A 20,561-nucleotide genomic window follows, 5' to 3' on the forward strand; every position below is an offset into this window, starting at 1 on the left:
CATTTCTTTATCTTTCAGACTGGAGTTAAATACTCTTTTAAATTTTATTCCATTTAATTTTCTTCTGCTGTCCTTAGCCAAGCTCCTTCATCTCTTTGGGTCTTGGTTTTCGCATTTGTACGATGGGGCTTAACATGGTAAAACCTAGACCTGCCTCACAGAAATGTTATTTGAAGGACACATTAATACTTGGAAAAGTTAAAAGCATGATACACTGTTAATAGCTAACATTTACTGTGTGCTTACTTTGTTCCATTCCAAGCCCTTTACATGGACTAACCCATTTATTCCTCAAAACAACTCTATGCGGTAGGTACTATCATCCCACATTTCAGATGAGTAAACTTAAGGTCTAGAGAAGCAGAGTTACCTGCCCAACTTTACACAAATCTGGTATGGTAGAGTTGGCATTCAAATCCAGGCCATCTGGGTCAATCAATTTGAGTGTTACTAAACTCATATACTCGTAATGTGTAATGAAAATATTACAGCACATGGCTTAAAGAAGAAAAAACACAACAGGCTAGTCAAACATTCAACAAATATTTGAATTCTACTTTGTTCCAGCCACCATACACTATCATCTTTTATGCGTTCTGAGATTGACACATTATAAACTTACGTGGAAGAGAGACTCTGGAGTCACACAGACCTTGATCACACAATCTGTCACTTAACAGCAGCATAGGCAAGTTACTTAACGGTGTCTCAATGCCCTCACATATAATAGGGATAATACTTACCACACAGAATTGTTTAAGGACTAAATGCATTTTAAACTCATCTCAGAATACTGACTGGCACATAGTAAGTGCTCAGCAAATGTTATTAGCTACCACTATTAATATTATAGCAATCTTCTTCACCATTTTACTCATTTTCTATACTAAAAAAAAGAAGAAGAATTTGCCTCACTGCCCTGAAAGGGAACACAACAGTGAATCCCTGATGGAGCAGGAGAACAGTGGGAGGCAGATCTCAAATTCTAGAAAAAAGACCAGACTTAATGGTCTGACCGAGATTGGAGGGACCCCGGAGGTCATGGTCCCTGGACCCTCTGTTAGCCCAGGACTGGAATCATTCCCGAAGCCAACTCTTCAGACAGGGACTGGACTGGACTATGGGATAGAAAATGATACTGGTGAGGAGTGAGCTCCTCAGCTCAAGTAGACACATGAGACTCTGTGGGCGGCTCCTGTCTGGATGGGAGATGAGAGCGTACAGGGGGACAGAAGCTGGTTAAGTGGACACGGGGAATACAGGGTAGAGAGGAAGACTGTGCTGTCTTACTACGGGGAGAGCAGCTAGGAGAACATATCAAGATGTGTGTAAGTTTTTATATGAGACTGACTTGATTAGCAAACTTTCACTTAAAGCACAATAAAAAAGTATAAATAAAAAATAAATTTGCCTCAAAGCTATCTTATAATTTTGAAATTGGCATACATATTGGATTTCATATTTCATTGTTTTCACACTTTGGTAATATTTCACAGTAAATTCATAATCCATGTAACATTGCTGCATAGATCTAAGCATCTATTCTACCATTTGGAATTTATAACTACATTGTATTTCTTAATGTAATGACACATTACAAATTCATGTCAATACAAATTGTCGTATTTCTGATTATATTAGTACGTTGACTTTAAGAGTCACATATATGGATTTTTATCATAACAGTCTGAATTAATATGGTGGTTATTTACTCCACTTTCCCATTTGACAACGAGAAACCCAGAGGATAAAATGACTTGCTCAAGTTCATTATGGCTAGTTAACAACAAAGACTGAACCAGAGCCTCCAAGCTCAGTACAGAGCTCTTTCCATCATTTTTCTGGGCTAAATAATTCCACTTCTTGTCAAAGACAGTGATAAACATCTGGCAATAGAGAATGACTAAAATCTCTAAGAATAAAAAAAATTTCAGACGGCAAAACTTCAAAGATCATTTAACGTAGCAAAGTAAAAAGAAAAAAACAAAAATGGCATTACTCAGTACTGATCCTTCTCAAAAAATCATGCCACCTCAAAAATTTGCTCTACTAGATTTGTATTAGCCTAACCCATACTTAGGAAACCCTGGTGGTGTAGTGGTTAAGTGCTACGGCTGCCAAACAAAGGGTCAGCAGTTCGAATCCGCCAGGCACTCCTTGGAAACTCTATGGGGCAGTTCTACTCTGTCCTATAGGGTTGCTATGAGTCGGAATCAACTCGATGGTAATGGGTTTGGTTTTTTGGTTTTTAACCCATACTTACTCATGCTACCACTTTCTGAAACTGTCTTGGCAAAGGTGAAAATCCTAGTAACAAATTCAAGGGAACTGTCACAATGCAATGCTACTACAGAAAATATTCCTGAAAATAAGTGGAGCTAGAAATCTCCATTATACTGAGATTTTCAGGGTGATTATTTTTGCTGTGACAGAGTCTGCTGTTTTTTCAGAAATTGCTTTCCATGAAACCACACTAAAAGAATAAAAGCAGACAGCCCATAGAAGATTCTTCATTAAGGCCACTAGGCCACTACCTGATGTTTGTTAAACTTTCTCAAATTTTTTGAAGAATTTCAAACCTCAAAGAGTGTACCAAAGGACTGAATCCACATTATTCTTTCCAAAAGTCTACTCTGAGAAAGCTAGGAGGCAAAACTGTCTACATACATACTATCATATTTAACCAGAGTTAAGACCAGAAGAGGGCAATCCATTTTACACACAAGCCACAGCAGGATCAAGGCAGGGAGAGGACAGAGAAAGAGCTCGTGAGGAAGACTGACAAGTCAGATCAATTATTTACTTAAAAGTCCACAGGGTACAAAGCACTATAATATGCACGGTGCCAATATGCTCCGCCCCTTCTCTGCTAGTCAGTACAGGCCACAAGATGAACAGCAGAGTCCAACAACCACCCAAGCTGGCCTTATGGGGTCAAACACATACATTAACTCTTAGTCAAAGAAAAGAGGTTCAAGAAGGAGAAAGATAACCAACAGCTTACGTATCGCAGAGACTAAGGGAAAACAAAGCATATGAAAATGACGGAATTCATGGACACTGGGTGTTCTGAAGGGGCCCTGGTGGTGCAGTGGTTAAGTGTTTGGCTGCTAACCAAAAGGTCCACAGTTCAAACCCACCAGACACTCCTTAAAAACCTTATGGGCAGTTCTACTCTGTCCTATAGGGTCGCTATGAGTCAGAACCAACTCAACGGGAATGAGTTTAGTTTTTTTGAGTTTGTGTCTTCTGAAATGGCATTTACAGTAAAGTGCTCGGGACCAAAACAAGACAGAAAAGGTGCTAAGGAATGAATGAGTGTAAAAGAAGAAGCGGCATACAGAGTGTCCTTTTCAAAACATTTGAGAGTAAAAGGAAAAAGACAGCGGTAACTCAAGAAGACAGCAAGGAAGAGGGATTTTATTTGTTTTAGGACAGAAGAGACCTCAGTATATTTGTAGCCTGAAGGACTCAACAGTGAAGCTGAAGATGCAAGAGAGAAAGATAATAATTGATAAGAGTGAGGTACTAGACAAAGAGGATACCAGGGAATGGACAGATAAGAAAACAGATCCAGGTAGACCCTGAAAGTCACCAGACAAAGGCAATGAGAATGAGGGCTGAGTATATGGCAGGGACTTTGAAAAATTAGAAGCTGGGCAAAAATGGCAAAACAATCAATGGGCTAGGAGAGGCAGTGAAGGACTAGAAATATGCTTGTTGATCTTCTTCACTTGTCCAAGGAGTTGCAGGCTATTCAAACAGCAAAAAAAAAAAAAAAAAAAAACAGGACTTCATTAGAGAAAAAGTTTTGCTTTCAGTTACAGACTAGGATGTGGAGGAAATGTTGAAAGCAAACATTAAGAACCTAGGACTTGCTCCTATTTAGGCACGAATTCTACAGGACCCGGCAAAAGCAGCTGGTAAAGGGACATCAGGAATGAGGTGGAGAGGGGTGGAGCAGAGCTTTACAACATCGAGGAGGTGGCAGAAGATAGAACTTTGAGGTCATTCTCAATTGGGAGACGAAGAAGTGGTAAGCTAAAGAATTTTATGAATGCGGAGGATGAGGGAAAAAAAGAATGAGGAACATAAAAAAAAGGGATAGATATCACTGACAGTGGTCCCAGGACTAGCCAGCCCTACATTTTCAGGAGGAATGATTTTCAAATCCACTTTCCCAAAAGCTGAACCCTGAAATGTCCTCTAATGTCATTTTTGATGACTAGTCATTTGCTAAACTGTACCAACAGATAATTTTGTCTTTTCTTGAACCAGACATTCGTTTTTAAATAAGTATTTGTTAAGAGTTCTATAAAAGAATATGAGGAAAATTACAGGGCTACTATGAGTCAGAACCAACTTGACACAACTCCACGGCACCTAACAACAACAATCCAAAAGATAAGTAAATGTCATGTGATTAGAAGCAGGAGTACAATGACACTCGTTCTTTTAAGCACCCCTTAAACACGCGAAACAGATACGACAGCACTTCACTACTTAGAATTACTGCCTAATCAATTACCTCAACTGACCTAACTCTTTAATTATTCCTACTCTTAAGTCTTCTAATCTAAGGACAGTAATAGAACATGACCTTTGGGGTCAGTGATCTGGAATCCTAACTCTACCAGCCTCCCAGGGACATTTCTTAAATCTCTATCAGGTTCGACTTCCTCGTCTATAAAATAGGGATAATTTTCTCAGTTGTTGTGGAGTCAATTTCAACTCACGGCGACCTCAAGTGTGTCAGAGTAGAACTGTGCTCCACAGGGTTTTCAGTGGATGCAGAGAAGGAAGAAAGGAAGGGAAGAAAAGATTGAAATTGGTAGAACTGAGGGACCAGATTGCTAGGCCTTTCTTCCCAGGCATCTCTGGGTGGACTTAAACGTCCAACCTTTTGATTAGCAGCCAAGCACAATAACCATTTCTACCATCCAGGGACTTTATGAGGTAGCTGTACAGATTAAAGAGTTAATGCATGTCAAGTACACAGTAGATGCTAAAGAAAAGGTAGATAATACGATATTCTACTATAACATGTTACAATGACATAGAAATGTAAGACTATTTTAACTAATATTATTATTAAGTGAACCCCCCAGGCTGATGAGTCACAGTTTATTGCTATACTGCTGTTAATAAACGTTGGACAAATTCCGTTAAATGAAAAATCTTAAATAACAAACTCATTCCAAAAATTCCTCTCCACTTGACAGTCATTTTAACTAACGATGATGTTATTTATCAGAGTATAATTTGTATAATTAAGAACTTATACAATGTTTGGTTGTTTGAAATGTACTACTTTTTTTTCCAAATGTGTACCTCTAAAATAAAGGGAATCTTTTAACTTCCAGCTCAATCCCAGCACAATTTCAGAGACTCTCAACATATCTCAAACAAATAGTGTTTAAAAAGCACACGGATGTGGAGTAATATCTTAGCAGAGAATTTGAGGGCAAAAAATAGGGGTTATATCTCACCCCTTTCCCATCTCTCAAAAAAAAACTGAACCCACTGCCATCAAGTCGATTCCAACTCATAGCAACCCCATAGAGTTTTCAAGGCTGTAAATCTCTGTGGAAGCAGATTGCTACATCTTCTTCCCACAGAGCGGCTGGCAGGATCGAACTCCCAACCTTTCAGTTACCACTGTACTACCAGGGCTCCTTTTCCTCAACTTCAGTTAACTAATATTACAGATATTACAATTCTACCAATCTCAAAGTTTTCTTTCCTTCCTTCTCTGCATCCAGTCCTATCTTCTCCTTCTTCAAAACTTTTCTCCAATAAATTCCTTTTTTTTCCCAGTCCGTATATTCAGGCTTCCTCAATAGTGTTCACACCTGAATTTCTGTAAAAATTCTTAACTGGCCTCTTTTTCAGTAATTTATGTAACACCTCCCTTATAACCTCCCACTTATAACCCCTTCAATGGCTCCCAAATATTGGCGAGATCAAGCCCAAATTCCTCAGTATGACTTTCAAGGGTACCATAGTCTGACTGAGCACTACTTAACTATTCTCTTCCTTGTTGATGACCCAAACTCTCTTACTGGATCAGACAAGTATTCTCCACCCATTTTAATAATATAATTTTATTCCAATCTTGCTCTTGCTCTTCCCTGCCCTGGAAAACCATCCCCTTTCTATCTGCCTATTCCAGTCCTACCCATCCATCAGTAAAACTCTAGTCTAACTGCCTCTATGAAGCCCTCACAAACTTGAATTTCAGCCCAGCTAATCCCAAAAAAGTATAACCTCTCATTTCAACATAAGTTAGCAGCATAAAAGACCTCCTAGGGCACAGACTATTGTAACTCTACCATGATCCCGACAGCATTTTCATCAAAGAAGACTAAGGTAAATTTTTCATGAGGTTACATTATTCAATATGAAAAACTTGTTGAATCTGAGATGATGCCTTTCTCTTATCTATTTTAAAACGTTCCTTCTCTTATAAAATGGTTATATCAGATGAGAGGGCTGTTTTTCATTTTCATGTCCTTACTTGGAAGATAAAAACGCCTTTTGAAATGCTACTGGTTTACAAAACCCAAGCCCAGGAACCACCAGTCTACATCGCTCATTTTGGCATTTATGTTGTTACTGTTAACTATCATCCGCTTAGCCCCTGACTCGTGGCGACCCCACGCACAAGGGAAAAAATGTGGCTGGGTCCTATGCCAACCCAGTGATTGGTTATGGATTGGGCCACTGTGATCTACAGGGTCTTCACTGGCTGATTTTCAGAAGCAGATCACCAGGCCTTTCTTCCTACTCCATCTTAGTCTGGAGGCTTTGCTAAAACCTGTTCAGTATCACGGCAACACGCACACCTTCACTGACAAGAGTGGTGGCTGCGCGAGCGTTCTCCAGGAATCAAATCCAGGTCTCCTGCATGGAAGGGGAGAGTTTTACCAATGAACTAACAATGCCTCACATTTGGCATTTATACATGGTCCAAGGCTGTCATGGCATTGTTTCAAAAAGTAGTTACTGCCTCTCCAATTAGTTAAAAATTCCTTAAAAACAAGGGCTATATATGGCACTTCTTTTGTCTTTTTATTTTCTCCACATTAATTAGCCCTAGATTGAATACAAAACAAGTACTACAAACTAAATAAAGTTAACAGAAGTCCTGGCTTTTCAATTTGATGTGAAACTGACCAAATACATACTGGAAGTAAGTCCTCCTTGTTACCCTGTTCACTTCTCTGAGCAGATTCTATGCATCCTTGTGGATTACACCTACTTAATGAGCAGCCACCTACCTCCTCCTGTCTCTGCTCCAATCCCACTCCACTCACCTCTTGTTATGATCTGATATTTCATCCCTCAGTGACCTTTCTCCCTGCTCCATAAACTCCCTCACTAGCCACCCATTTCTTTTTTCATCATATTTCTTTAAGATCTCAATAACCCACTGCTGTCAAGTCGATTCTGACTCATAGCGACCCTATGAGATGATGATAAAGTTCTCGATAGTCTCTTTCAAGTTGCCTGGGAATCTAGTCTCAAAACAGAAGTCTAAGACAATCATTAGGCCTCAAGATCCTACAGAAAATATTTTAGAAAACGCCTAATTTCATCAGATTGTATTAGAATACCTCATACTGCCCTCCAGTACAGCTGCGACAGAAAGCATAAAAACTGAGGCTCCTGATTCAAACCTACCAGGGACTATTACTTTGTTACACAAACAACCTAACTACACTTCTAAGTACCTTCTATATTCAGAAAGCTGCTGTATACTTAGTAACAGTCTTCCATTGTAAAGACATTTAATATACCTTTAAGTCCATCAAGATCCCTAAATGGTACTCTCCTGTCCTAGGGAACAAGGCTGACCTCATTTACTTAGGGAGTAATGATCTTCTAAGTACACCGTTCACAAAATCAGCACGTGTTCTGGTTAAGAACAACTTCAGGAGTCAGACTCCTGGCTCAAATCCTAGCTTGCCACACACACTAGCTATGCCGACCTCCAGCAGTGATCTCACAACTATTAAGGACTCAGTTTTTTCATCTATAAAATGGGATAATAATTTTGGGGACAACCACCTCAAATGGTTGTTGTGAAGGAGATTAAATAAAAATATACAGTAAGTGGCTGACAAAGAAGTCAGTAAATCTTAGGTTTTGTTATTAGTCCTCAATGACTAAGAATCCGTAGAAAATTTTCAATTATGAAACTTCAATGAGCTGCTCATTCACTGGTGTTAAGATACAAATCGCTAAGATGGTCTAAATCAGATAAATGCCTCCCTCCTCAGTGTAATTAGGAAGGCAGTGCATTTGTGAATAAAGCTGTTTCAGGGTTAAAAGAGCCAAAAATTAACTTCATTTCTTTTCCAGGTAACTTGAAATTGGACCAAACCAGAGATTTGTGTGTGTCTAGAAACAGAAAATGCTGTCAGATCGAGGAAGATGACACCATTTTTCTATCTGAACTCTTCAGCCTCTGCAGAAAGCCTATACAGATAAAGCCTCTGTAAGTGGGTCAGGAAAATATATCTCACCCCTCAATTATAATTAAATTCAAACCTGTTCCTATACAGATTTGCCTGTCAGCAGACTAAAGACGTTCCTTTTTTCTTTTTTTAAAACTTTCTGTTTCAGACCAAAAAGACTTTAATTTTTTAAAGGCTATAAATAGGTGGTACAGTGGTTAAGCATTTGGCTGCTAACCAAAAGGTCAGCAGTTCAAAGCCACGAGTCACTCCCTGGGAACCCTACGGGGCACTTCTACTCTGTCCTATAGGTTCGCTATGAGTCAGAATCAACTCGACGGCAATGGGTGGGTAGTAGTGGTAGTATAAATACAATTATAATGGCATTAATACAAGCTAATGCTTTCACTAGACAGAATTCCAATTCCATCATAATACAAGTAAAACAAGGTGGTATTCAAGGAAGATTTTGTTTACACACACACACACAAAAAAAAACCCACTGCCGTCCAGTCGATTCCGACTCATAACAACCCTATTAAGAGTAGAACCGCTTCATAGCGTTTCCAAGGAGCACCTGGTGGATTTGAAATGCTGACCTTTTGGCTAGCACCCGTAGCTCTTAACCACTACGCCACCAGGGTTTCCGATTTTGTTTACAGAGGTCCAAAATGATTGCTGCTATTCAAGGGCGTCATCTTGAGAAGCAATACTGTCTTGCAACAATGCTGCCAAAGCTCAAAGACTTTCTGAAACTCCTTTTCCAGGATTCTCAGAGACAAGCATCACAAAAAAAAAAAAAAATTCTTAGGCTCCACATTTTAGAAGTAGATCTCATTTACGTACAAAAACAATAATGATCACCCACTTCATTCATCAGACTTGCCTATCGCCAAAAGTTAAATTTAACCCTCAAAGAATAAAGATTTATCAGGATTAAGAATGTGCAATATGTCCTAAAGACAAATACAAAAGAGCTACCAAATATTTCACAGTTTGGAAATTTTATTAAAAGAAATACATAACTTCCCATTTTGGAAAGTTTCTGATTATTTGTTTAAAAAGAAATCATATTTCCTTACAGATGCCCCTCAGGAAAAAAAAAAATTTTTTTTTTTTTTTGCCCCTCAGAGATGATCATAAATCTAAACAGTAATAAAACTGGAAATGTGAAATATCAATATGGGATCTGTATAGACACAGCAAAATGATACTGTGGGAAAAGACCAGAAAGCATCTACTCTAAGCATTAAATAATCATGCTTCCGTAACGTTTGGTTCTACAGTACCTCTGAACAAACAGTGTTTAACATGGCTATATCCACTCCTCTTGAAAATTTATATTTGATGCATACTGCTTGGGGTTAGCCAGGATCCTCCAAAAAAAAGGAACTTCAAAGTTATTTGTTCTCTTATGGATTTTTTTTTTTTTTTTTAAGAAGATGGGCTTGGAGTAAGGAAAAGATTCCAGCTTATCTTATCCGTTGTTGCTACTGTGTGCCAAGAAGACCATTTCTACTCATGGAGAACTTCGTGTGTGCAGAGCAGAGCTTCTCCATGGGGTTTTCAAGGCTGTGACCTTTCAGAAGCAGAACGGCAGGCCTGTCTTCCAAGGTGCCTTTGGGTGGGTTTGAACCACCAACCTTTGGTTAGTGGGTGAGCACTTAACTGTTTCCACCACCAAGGGACTCCTGTCCAACCTAATATATACTGCTCCTATCACCTTGACTGTAGCCTGTTTACCAGAGACTTCAAATTTTAATGCCCCCTCCCAAAGATAAAAATTTGGCATAGAAGTAATTCACGCCAAGATTTCAGCAACTGATATTTGTCATGGATTGAACAGTATCCCCCAAAATATGTGTCAACTTGGCTAGGCCATGATTCCCAGTATTTTGTGACTGTCTACCATTTTGTCATCTGATGTGATTTTCCTATGTGTTATAAATCCTATCTCTATGATGTTAATGAAGTGGGATTAGAGGTAGTTATGTTAATGAGGCAGGACTCAATCTACAAGATCAGGTTGTGTCTTAAATCAGTCTCTTTTGAGATATATAAGAGAGAAGGGAGCAGAGAGATAGGGGAATCTCATACTGCCAAGAAAACAAAGCCAGGAGACTGGCACATCCTTTGGACCCAGGGTCCCTGCTCTGAGAAGCTCCTCAACCGGGGAAGAATGATGACCAGGACCTTCCCTCAGAGCTAAGAGAGAGAGAAAGGCTTCCCCTGGAGTTGGCACCCTGAATTTGGACTTCTAGCTTTCTAGACTGTAAAAGAATAAATTTCTCTTTGTTAAAGCCACCCACTTGTGGTATTTCTGTTGTAGCAGCACTAGATGACTAAGACAGTATTCTAGAACAAAACCCCAACTCTGACCTTCACAGCTTTGTGACATCGGACAAGATACTTAGCTTCTCTGTGTCCCAGTTCCTCATCTGTAAAATGGAGCTAAAGTAATAAACAACATACCTAACTCACAGGTGTGATGAGGATTAAATGAGACTGTATCAGGCACATGGTAGGCAATAAATATTTCTTGAATGAGCGAGTAAATGAATTAATGTACATAAAATGCTTAGGATCGTGCCTGACACACAGCTATTATAGCTAATGTCGTAGTAATCACTTGAGATCCGTACCTGGAATAAGGAAGAGTAAGTAGCTAACTGTACTAATATCACTATCCCCAAGGTGTATAACCAGATTTAATATTTAATTTTTTTTTAATTTTCAAAAAATTTAATGGTGTGAAATATTCCCATATTATCTCACCAACAGTCTCAATTCCCAGTTGCAGGGTCTCTTTAAATGCTGAAAAGGGCTAACTAAAGTATCTAAAAATCATCTCTCTTTTAAAAACTATAATCAGTGTTTAGGCTAAGGACGAGCCATTTTAGAAAAGCAGATTTGTTATAAAGGAAATCTTATTAGTCACTGAGAAAGTGGCTTAGCATCATCAGAAATTTGTGAAGTTAAAATTTAGCTGTAAAAAACTCTTGAGTTTCTTCTAGTCTGCCAACTACAAAGAATGTTATCTGATTCTAGACTAAATCATATGTACTATAGTATAAAAACAGGAAATTTTTCTTCTATTCTTTATATATAAAAAAATACAAAAGCGAAACAAATAATAGCTAATATTTACTATGTACTAGGCAGTAGGCACTGTCTTTGTATGATAAATGATTTAATTCTAACAATCACCCTCATCATTTTACAGATGGGGAAATTGAGGCTTCCTGAGGCTACAGAACTGGAACTTTATAGCTTTAAACAAATTGCTATTTAACCAAAATGGTCAACGAATAAGAGTATGCCACAAATGGGTAACTAACTGTCACCAAACCAAACCCAATGCCGTCGAGTCGATTCCGATTCATAGCGACCCTATAGGACAGAGTAGAACTGCCCCATAGTTTCCAAGGAGCACCTGACGGATTCAAACTGCCAGCCCTTGGATTAGCAGCCATAGCACTTAACCACTATGCCACCAGGGTTTCCACCAACTGTCACAGAATCAGAATATAATAAATCATATTAAACACAAGCTTTACTTGACTAAAATTTAATGGTTCAGAAAAGTACTCCAAGATCTCATGATGCCTCGCCGCCAACATCATGAACAATTCTACTGTGGATGTGGAGCCCTGGTGGCATAGTGGTTAAGAGCTCAGCTCTTGACCAAAAGGTCTGTTGTTCAAATCCACCAGCTGCTCCTTCGAAACCCTACGGGGCAGTTCTACTACATGAATGCATAACGTGTAGGAGATTAGCTTGAAAATGTACCAACTTCTCAACCCACTATGAAAACTACTTTTTATAATATATACCCCACAGTTTATCATTTGTCTCTGCACACATTTGAAATGGAAATTCCTAGTTTTTGCAGTTTACTGGTCGTTTGAAGTATGGATAAATGTAAATACGTTCTACCTTTTTTTTTTTTTTAACCTAGTTGGGATAAATAGGCTGATTTCAAATATTTCTTCTTAAACAAAAGATAACAATGAGAGAAGATTATGAAAGTTAATAAAATTACTCCAATGTCTCTCATAAACTTCACAAGTACCTCTGCTTCAAAGTTTCCATAAAAATAATTACTAAATTACCATGCAGTCTTCCATGGATATAGTTCCATCAGGAAGGTAAAAGTAACCACATTTTTAAAATATAGTTGTTGTTGTGTGCTGTCCAGTTGCTTCTAACTTAGACACCTCTTTAGAAAAGACATTAGTCACTCAATTGTGAAATGCGTATTAAGTTAAATCATCCCAGTCACCACTAATCTAAATTTGTATTTAACCTGGCTTAAAGTTAGTACATACAGTATACTTACATTCTTATAATAACTATTAAGAGAGCTTACTGGCAGATCAGAGAAGGTGCCTTTAAACAGATTTAACTAGTTTAAAAACGTCATGGTTGATATCAAAATAAAATGTTATTCAATAGAATAACACAAATGAGGTGCTGCCTAGCATCTTGTTTCAGTTAGTAACTCCAATTTGAGAGCATCCACCAAGCACTGATTAAGCATCTTTCCAAGAGAGAACTGTGCAAAGCTAGTTTTTTTGCCAGTGGCAGGTTCCAAAGGGATATCTGTGGACAGCTTTGTGGCACCAGGATGGGACTCCTGTACTTTCACACCCCAACACTATTCTCACCCCAAGCAGTTCATGCTCAGACTTTGGATTAAACACTAAGCAGAAGTCATACACAAGCATCATTATGATCAACAAAAACCCTGCTGAGGACCTACTATGCGCCAAGCTCAGTGAAAGGAACTGAGGAGAGGACTGGCTAAGACAAGTTTAGCTACTATTCAAAAAGCTGCTCATCAAATTAGGTAATTAAGATACAAGTTAGTCATTAACCAAGACTATGATGGGTACTGGCATTACAAGCTACAACTTCTCTGAGAAACTAAGAAGCTTTTGATCCAAATAAGTAGAGAGGACACAGCTAGTGTGGCTAACCAAGAAGATGATGGGGCATCAGGAATAAATCCTCCAAAATCTTAGAGAAGAAAGATTTACCATTATAGTCAGGAGAGACTTCAAAACTTGAACTGAGTCTTGAAGAATGAAAATGATTTAAATAGTTAAACAGCATGCAACAGAAAAGAAAAGGACAAAATATCATGGGAACAAAGGTCCTGAAATGGGAATATGGCCATTAAATATATCTATTAAATACCTACTGCATGTCAGTCACAGTCTTAGGTACTGAGTATACGCTGGTGAACAAAACAGACGATTCTTTCTCTTGTGCAGTCTAGTGAAGAAGATGGATAACAATAATCATGCAAGCAGATATATCGTTACAAATTTTCATAGGTCCTTTTTATGAAGGGAGGCAACAGAAGCCAGTAACAGGACATAACAGGAAAGGCCTAGCAAGACAAGATGATGAGAGAAAGTATCTCTGATACACATAAACTGAGGCTTGAAGGAGGCAGCCATGCGAAAAGCAGGGAAAGTGTTCAAAGAAAAATGTGGCCACCTGTGCAAAGGTCCTGAGGTAGGAAAGAGCTTGTTGAGTTTAAAAAGATGCTAGTGTGATTGAAGCATGGATAAATGGGTAATGAGACTGGCAAAAGATGAAGCTGGAGAGGTAGACAGCAGCCAGGCTATACAAAAGACTATAGGCCGTGGTAAGAATGTTTTAATTTGGATTTTATTCCAACCCCAAAGGGAAATCATTAAGTTTTTGCATACTCTTAAACACAATGCTGAGTAAAAGGAAAAAAAAAAAATGCTACTCTTGAGTCAGTTCTGACTCATAGTAACCCTCAGGACTGAATGCTGCCCTATAGGGTCCCCAAGGCTGTAATCTTTACGGAAGCAGACTACCACATCGTTCTCCTGCTGAGCAGCTGGCTGAGTCTGAACGGAGGACCTTCTGGTTAGCAGCCAAGCACTTAACTACTGCTCCACCAGGGATCCTCTGAGTAAAAGAAGCCAGGTCCAAAAGAATATAAACTTTATAATTCCATCTGCACAAAGTTCAAAGATGGGCGAAACTAATCTGCTGCTTTAGAAGGCAGGATGGAGATTACCCTGTGGAGAAGAGGGGAGGCAGGAACTGGAGGGGAGTACAATGGGGACAGCTAGGTAACCGGTAACGCTGTTTCTTAATCTGAGTGCTGGTTACATGGGTGTATTCACTTTGGAAAAGATTCATCAAATTGTACTCTTATGATATGTGCACTTCTCTGCATAGACGTATTATATATTTCAACAAAAAGTTGTAGTAATTTTATCAGTTTTATTCAAGTTTTTGATAACATAATGTACGTTCTTAAAATATTACTCTTTCCTCACACTTCAAAAGGAAATTTCTAGTCACTGGAGTTTACTGGTGGTTTGAAGTGTGTATAAACGTAAATGCGTTCTACCTATATATATATATTTTTTTTTTTTTTTAAAGAGTAAAGTTTAAAAACAAATACGCTGATTACAAATATTCCTTCTTCGACAAAAGATAATGAGAGAAGATTATGGAAGTTAATAAAAGATAAAATGAGAATAGAGGGGAACAAAGGATAACAGTTTAACCTGATGAAAGCCTTCATACAAATATAAAATTGGGGAGGAGTAAGTCAGACAGCTAGTGACTACGAGGTACCATGTTTATAAAGAATAAATGCTGGGTTAGGGAAGGGATTATGCAATAAAGAATGAACTATAAATTCCTAAGACTGTAAAGATGTACCTGCAGAAATTAATAAACGGACAGATGAAAAGGGCAATGCCTAGAAAGGTTAGCAATGCTTGTCACGCTGTGACTTATATCTTAATATTGTACTGTCAAGCTCTTTCCTTGGCCTTGCCCTCACCCAATACACCAGAGTGTGACATAATAGAAAGATCCCAGATTTTAGCATCAGTCGCATCTGAGCTCAAATCAATGCTCTATCCTTCTCTAGCTCTGACAATAACTGCCCTGAGCTTAGCTCCCTTGTCTATAAAATGAAGATAACTATTTCACTGGGTTGTTATTTTCTCCCTATAAAACCCAGCGCCTCGAGTCAATTCCGACTCATAGCAACCCTATAGGGCAGAGCAGAACTGCCCCCATAGAGTTTCCAAGGAGCGCCTGGCGGATTCAAACTGCCGATCTTTTGGTTCGCAGCCGTAGCACTTAACCACTACGCCACCAGGGTTTCTCCCTACAGCTACCCAAAATGTCGAGCTGGTAATCTGGAGTGCATTTTAATTTATTATTTTCTAATGGTATCCAGAGGAGCCCTGGTACCACAGTGGTTAAAAAGCACTCAGCTGCTAACCGAAAAATCAGGGGGTTCAAACGCACCAGCGGCTCCGTGGAGAAAGATGTGGCAGTCTGCTTCCATACAGTTTTACAGCCCTGGAAATCCCATGGGGCAGTTCTACTCTGTTCTTCAAGATCCCTATGAGTCCGAATCAACTTGACAGCAGTGACTCTGGTTTTGGTTTAATGGTATTTGGAGAGTTGATGGCTGATGTAACCAGAGTTTTCATTCTCAGATGAATTCATGGGTGGGAGAAAGGAATTATAAGATAGTCAACACACAGAAATAGAGTGGATAAAGAGGAACAAGAACGACTAAGTGGTAGAAATGGTGTTTCTAGAAGCTAAGTAGCACAGGTTTCATGCATTTTCTAGTACGAGTTAAAGCAGATCTGGACAGGTTCCATAACTTGAAAAATTACGAGAAGAAAAAAAAATAATCTTTTATCTTCCCAGAAAGTCGCAATTCCTGCCTAATGTATTTTCCTTTGTAGAATATCAGCTAAGTTAGAGATAACACTGGGGATATTCTCTCACAGGTGCAAGTGCAAGGCCGTCAATCACTTTACAGCACCCCCACCCTTAAGCATTATTTGAACCACCACAAAGTGTTAAGTATTTCTTAGGTATAGCCAAAGATGTTAAGCTTTGTATTTCAGGAGCTACCATTTCAAAAAAGGAAACAAAAATTAAATTCAACTCCTTAATCAAACTTTCGGTAATTTTTTTCCGTCACAATGTGTTTCTGTCCTAGAAGAAACTAAATCGGGTTCCTCCCAAATGTATTCATCCTTCCCCTGACCTGACAAGTGTCCCCATCTCTACCTCTCTTGTTCTTCTCACTCACCTCACCATTAAACACCTAAGCTCTCCTGGTTCCTACTAAGTTGGCACGCAGACTTTCACTCTGATTGAACCAGGACTGAACCTGAGCAGAACCAGGTGCCCCTGAGTCAATTCTGACTCATGACAGTGCCATGTGTGTCAAAGTAAAACTGTGCTCCATAGTGTTTTCAATGACTGATTTTTCAGAAGTAGATTGCCAGCCCTTTCTTCCAATGGACTTCTGAGTAGACTTGAACCTCCAACCCTATGGTTAGGAGCCAACCATGTTAACCATCTGCACCACCCAGGGACTCCAAATCTGAGCACAGAAACCTCGTATCCCCAGGGATTACCCTGCTACATGATTCCTAAGAGATAACACAAGAGTTCAAAAGAACAAAGGCGGTGACAGTGTTACACAACTGTACACATTTGTCAAACCTCATCAAACTGTATGTTTAAAACTGATGAAATTTATTGTATGTAAATTATAGCTCAATAAAGCCCTTTTTTTTTTTTTTAAGAATGCATTCATTCAGCAAATAGTTATGTGGGTCAAAGTTCACACCAAATCTTCCAACTTGGACTATTTGGGTTTTACCGGCAGTGTGCTTTACTCATAAGCCAACACTGTCCCAAAAAGTCATGTTACATGAAAAATCATTCCGTTTCTGATCATAAATATCATCTTAATGTTGACCTCTACAGTGGAAGGGCCATTAGCTGCCCACCATCTCCCATTACCTAAATGACATCTTATGAAATCCGATAATTCTATATTCTAATACAAATGAGTCCATCACAAGCAAAAAATTTCTAAGCACATAGTGCATATAAGACATACTCCTACCACAGTCTTACATGTTTGTCTTTCTACTAAAAAACTCGAAAACCTCAGAAGCATACTGACAACATCGCTCAAAGAAAAGAAGCCAATGTTACTGGAGAATAGACTTAGCTGACTTTTTCTAAGGTCCACAGTAACCCAGAGGCTGAGTCACAGACTAGAAACTAAGTCTCCTGGTTCCCAAGGCAGTATGCAGAGTGGAAATAACCATGGACCTTAGAAACAGAGACGGGTTTGAACTGCAGCTCCACTTCTTCTTGGGAAAGTCACTTTGCCTTTCTGAACCTCAGGTTAGCTCGTCTGTAAAACTGGGATGCCAATGATATGAGAAATAAACCATCTAGCACAATTACTGGGCACACAGAAGGCAACTCAACAATATTAGCTCTCTTTCTTCAACTTAAATTATTTAAGACTAACACCTAATAACCAAGGAAAGCAAACTCACAAACTAGATTACCAATCGAAGGTCAACAATGAACCTGTATTTGCTTTGTCCACACTCCAGCCCCCTCCCCTTCTATCCCACTACTTCCAGTTTTTTAAACTTTAGTTACTATGTTTAGAAAAGTGATTTAATTTTAGAAACCTTGAAAATTCTTCTGAGTAAATCGACCAAAACCTTAATCTGCCCCAAGGGGAATTCTGAGCAAAATAATTATCTCTGACAAGCGAAGAATTTTCTATGGAGGTTATTCAATTTAACCACTCGAATGCCAACAATCCTGCACACAAAGTGATGGAAAGCAATCTAGAACATACTATCCGGGTTCTCCTTAAAGAAATATCCTCCTAACATCCAAACCCCTCCCTCCCTATCTGAGGCAGTAAAATCTTAGTGGGTGACCTCAACTCTCCCTGCTCTGACACAAGTCCTGCTCTCTAGGCCAGAGCTGCAGCAACTTGTATAGAAGTATCTCCAACAAACCCCACCCCTCAAAATATTCCCAAAAGGCAGGGAGGTCCAGGGAGTATTTTCTCTTCAAAGGACAGATAAGGCGCCAGGCGCTCAGAAGCACAATCCCTTCCCCAAGGTCATTCAAGTCAGTGAAGGTGCGAGGGAGAATCTGCAAGCAGTCTCTGGTCTCCTGGAGATCACACTGCAGGTTCTTTTGGGGTGCCTATCCTCTCCCCCTTCCCACCCTCAAGTGTGAGCACTGGCCTCGGCATTTCCGAAACAAGCCACAACAAGCACTGCAGTGTTAGGAAAGGGGCTGACGCGATGAAGAAACAGATGCTCCAAAGCAGCGAGATGGTCTTCCTCGGCTTGCAGAGTCTCCTCCCAGGTTATTAACCGAAACCGCAGGCACCTCAGAGAGCTCTCCACGGGGCTCCGAGCCCCCAACCCGACCACGCCGGGACGCCGGGCTCCCTGAAGGCCGCCTGGGCAGCCAGAGGCCACGGGCCCCAGAAACCTCACTTGGCTCCAGCGTTTGGGGAGCCACGGCCCCCTTCCCGGCGGCCGGGGGCGGGGTGCGCAGGAGGCGGGCGGCGCGCTGCGGAAAGTTGGCCGCGGCGGCGCGCGGGGGGCGGCCCGGGCCGGCTGGCCGCGTCCCCCTGCAGATTCCACCATTAATTAGTCCTCAGGACTGTCTACTGGCAACTTAAACAAAGCGAATGCCTCGCATTCCTTCCCGGCCCAGTGGTCTGGCTTCGAGCGCGGCATCGCTCGGGACACCGGCCCGCGCCGCCGACAGCTGCGCCCGCGGCGGGACCCCTCCCCGGCCCGCGCCCCCGCGCCCCCACAGCCCGTCCCGCACGCCGGCCGCCGCGCTCCCGGACCTCCCCCCCACTCCTCCTCCTCCTCCTCCTCCTCTCCTCCTCCTCCTCCTCGGGAGCTCCCGGCTCTTCCTGTATGATCACTTCCTTCCTCCCCGGTGCCCGCCGGGCCCCGCGCAGCCCCCTCCCCGGCGCCCCGGCCCCCCACCCGGCCGCGCCGCGCCGCTCCCCGCCCCCACCGGCCCGCGCCAGCGCACCGCTTCCCACGCGCGCCCCCGCAGCCGGCCCCGACCCTCGAAACTCTTCTGGGAGCCTCGCCCCCTGAAAACGTCTCCCCAGCTGCGCCCCCAGCATTTCTCTCCCACCGAGAAGTCCCCTCCGAACCTCCCTCCGCCTCCGAAAGAAAACCCCCTCGGATTCTCTTCCTCCAACTCCAGAAAAAACCTCCAGGTCTCGCCCCGAAGATTCCCCCTCAGCAGCTCGCCCCCATCTCCATCCAGAAAGCCGCTCACACTCTTATCCCACCCCCCAGCCGCGGCTCCCCCCCGGGTCGCCCCCCGGCTCTGCCCCGAAGCCCCCGGCCGCCCCGACCCCTCTGGCCGCCCTCCTCTCCCGCCGCACGCCCCGGCCGCCCGCGCCGCGCCCCCGACCAGCTCCCGCAGCCTCCCCGCGGACCCCTCACCTCCGCAGCTCCGGGCCGCGCTGGGCTCCGCGCTGGGCTCCGCGCTGGGCTCCCGGCGGCCGGCGCCTCCTCCGGCTCCCCCGGACTGACAATGAGGGGCGGGGCCAGGGCAACGTCAGGGACCGGGGGAGGGACCTGCTTAGAGGGGCGGGGCTTCCACAACGCCCCGCCCCCTCCGGCCTTCCTCCCCCTTACTTGGACTGGGAGAAGTTTTTATTGCCTAGGTGACCGGGGCCTGTGTTAGGCGCGAGGGGAAACAGAAACGGAAGGCAAGACACCCTGCTTTCGAAAGGGTGCTCTGATAGGGGGGTCATGAGGCTTCAGTGAGGTACTTCATGTAAAGGTGCTTAGCCCTGAGCCTATGGAAAAGGAACTCCGCTTGAACTCAGGAGCCATGACTTCCAGTTCCCAGAACAGCTATTAATTCGTTGTGACCCTAGAGGAGTCTCTTCCCATCTGTATTCCCCACTTATACCTTCATTAAACTGGGAAGGAGTGATGACTAGATGTTCTCAGAAGTCCGTCCAACAGAGGAAAGGAAAAGAAAAAAAAAAAATCCCTTCGATAGCTTTATGACATAGTTCCTGTGGGCCTACTATGTGCAAGGTACCTAGTGTCCAGAGAAGTGGGGGGAACCTTTGACGGGAGCCCAAGCGCCACACCCAGCAAGGTACAGGACACAGCAGGAGACACGCTCTCCCAGGCGGATGCCTTCCCACGCGCTCACTGGCACGGAGCGGCACTCACAAGCCAG

General features: G+C 41.8%; 1 protein-coding gene across 2 annotated transcripts in view; it reads right to left on the minus strand.

The window, feature by feature from the left end:
* The window catches only part of LUZP1 (leucine zipper protein 1), a 107,793-nt gene extending 87,903 nt beyond the window's left edge, over window positions 1-19,890 (minus strand). Inside the window, exon 1 of one of the 2 annotated variants that reach the window (XM_049878227.1) lies at window positions 19,808-19,890. The gene's annotated coding sequence lies outside the window, so the exon portion shown is untranslated. The remainder of the gene's footprint in view (window positions 1-19,807) is intronic. The other variant, XM_049878228.1, reaches the window with a different exon arrangement.
* Between the last annotated feature and the right edge of the window lie 671 nt (window positions 19,891-20,561).

This window comes from Elephas maximus, chromosome 3 (genome assembly GCF_024166365.1).
Source record: "Elephas maximus indicus isolate mEleMax1 chromosome 3, mEleMax1 primary haplotype, whole genome shotgun sequence".
In the NCBI taxonomy this organism is placed as follows: Eukaryota; Metazoa; Chordata; class Mammalia; order Proboscidea; family Elephantidae; genus Elephas; species Elephas maximus.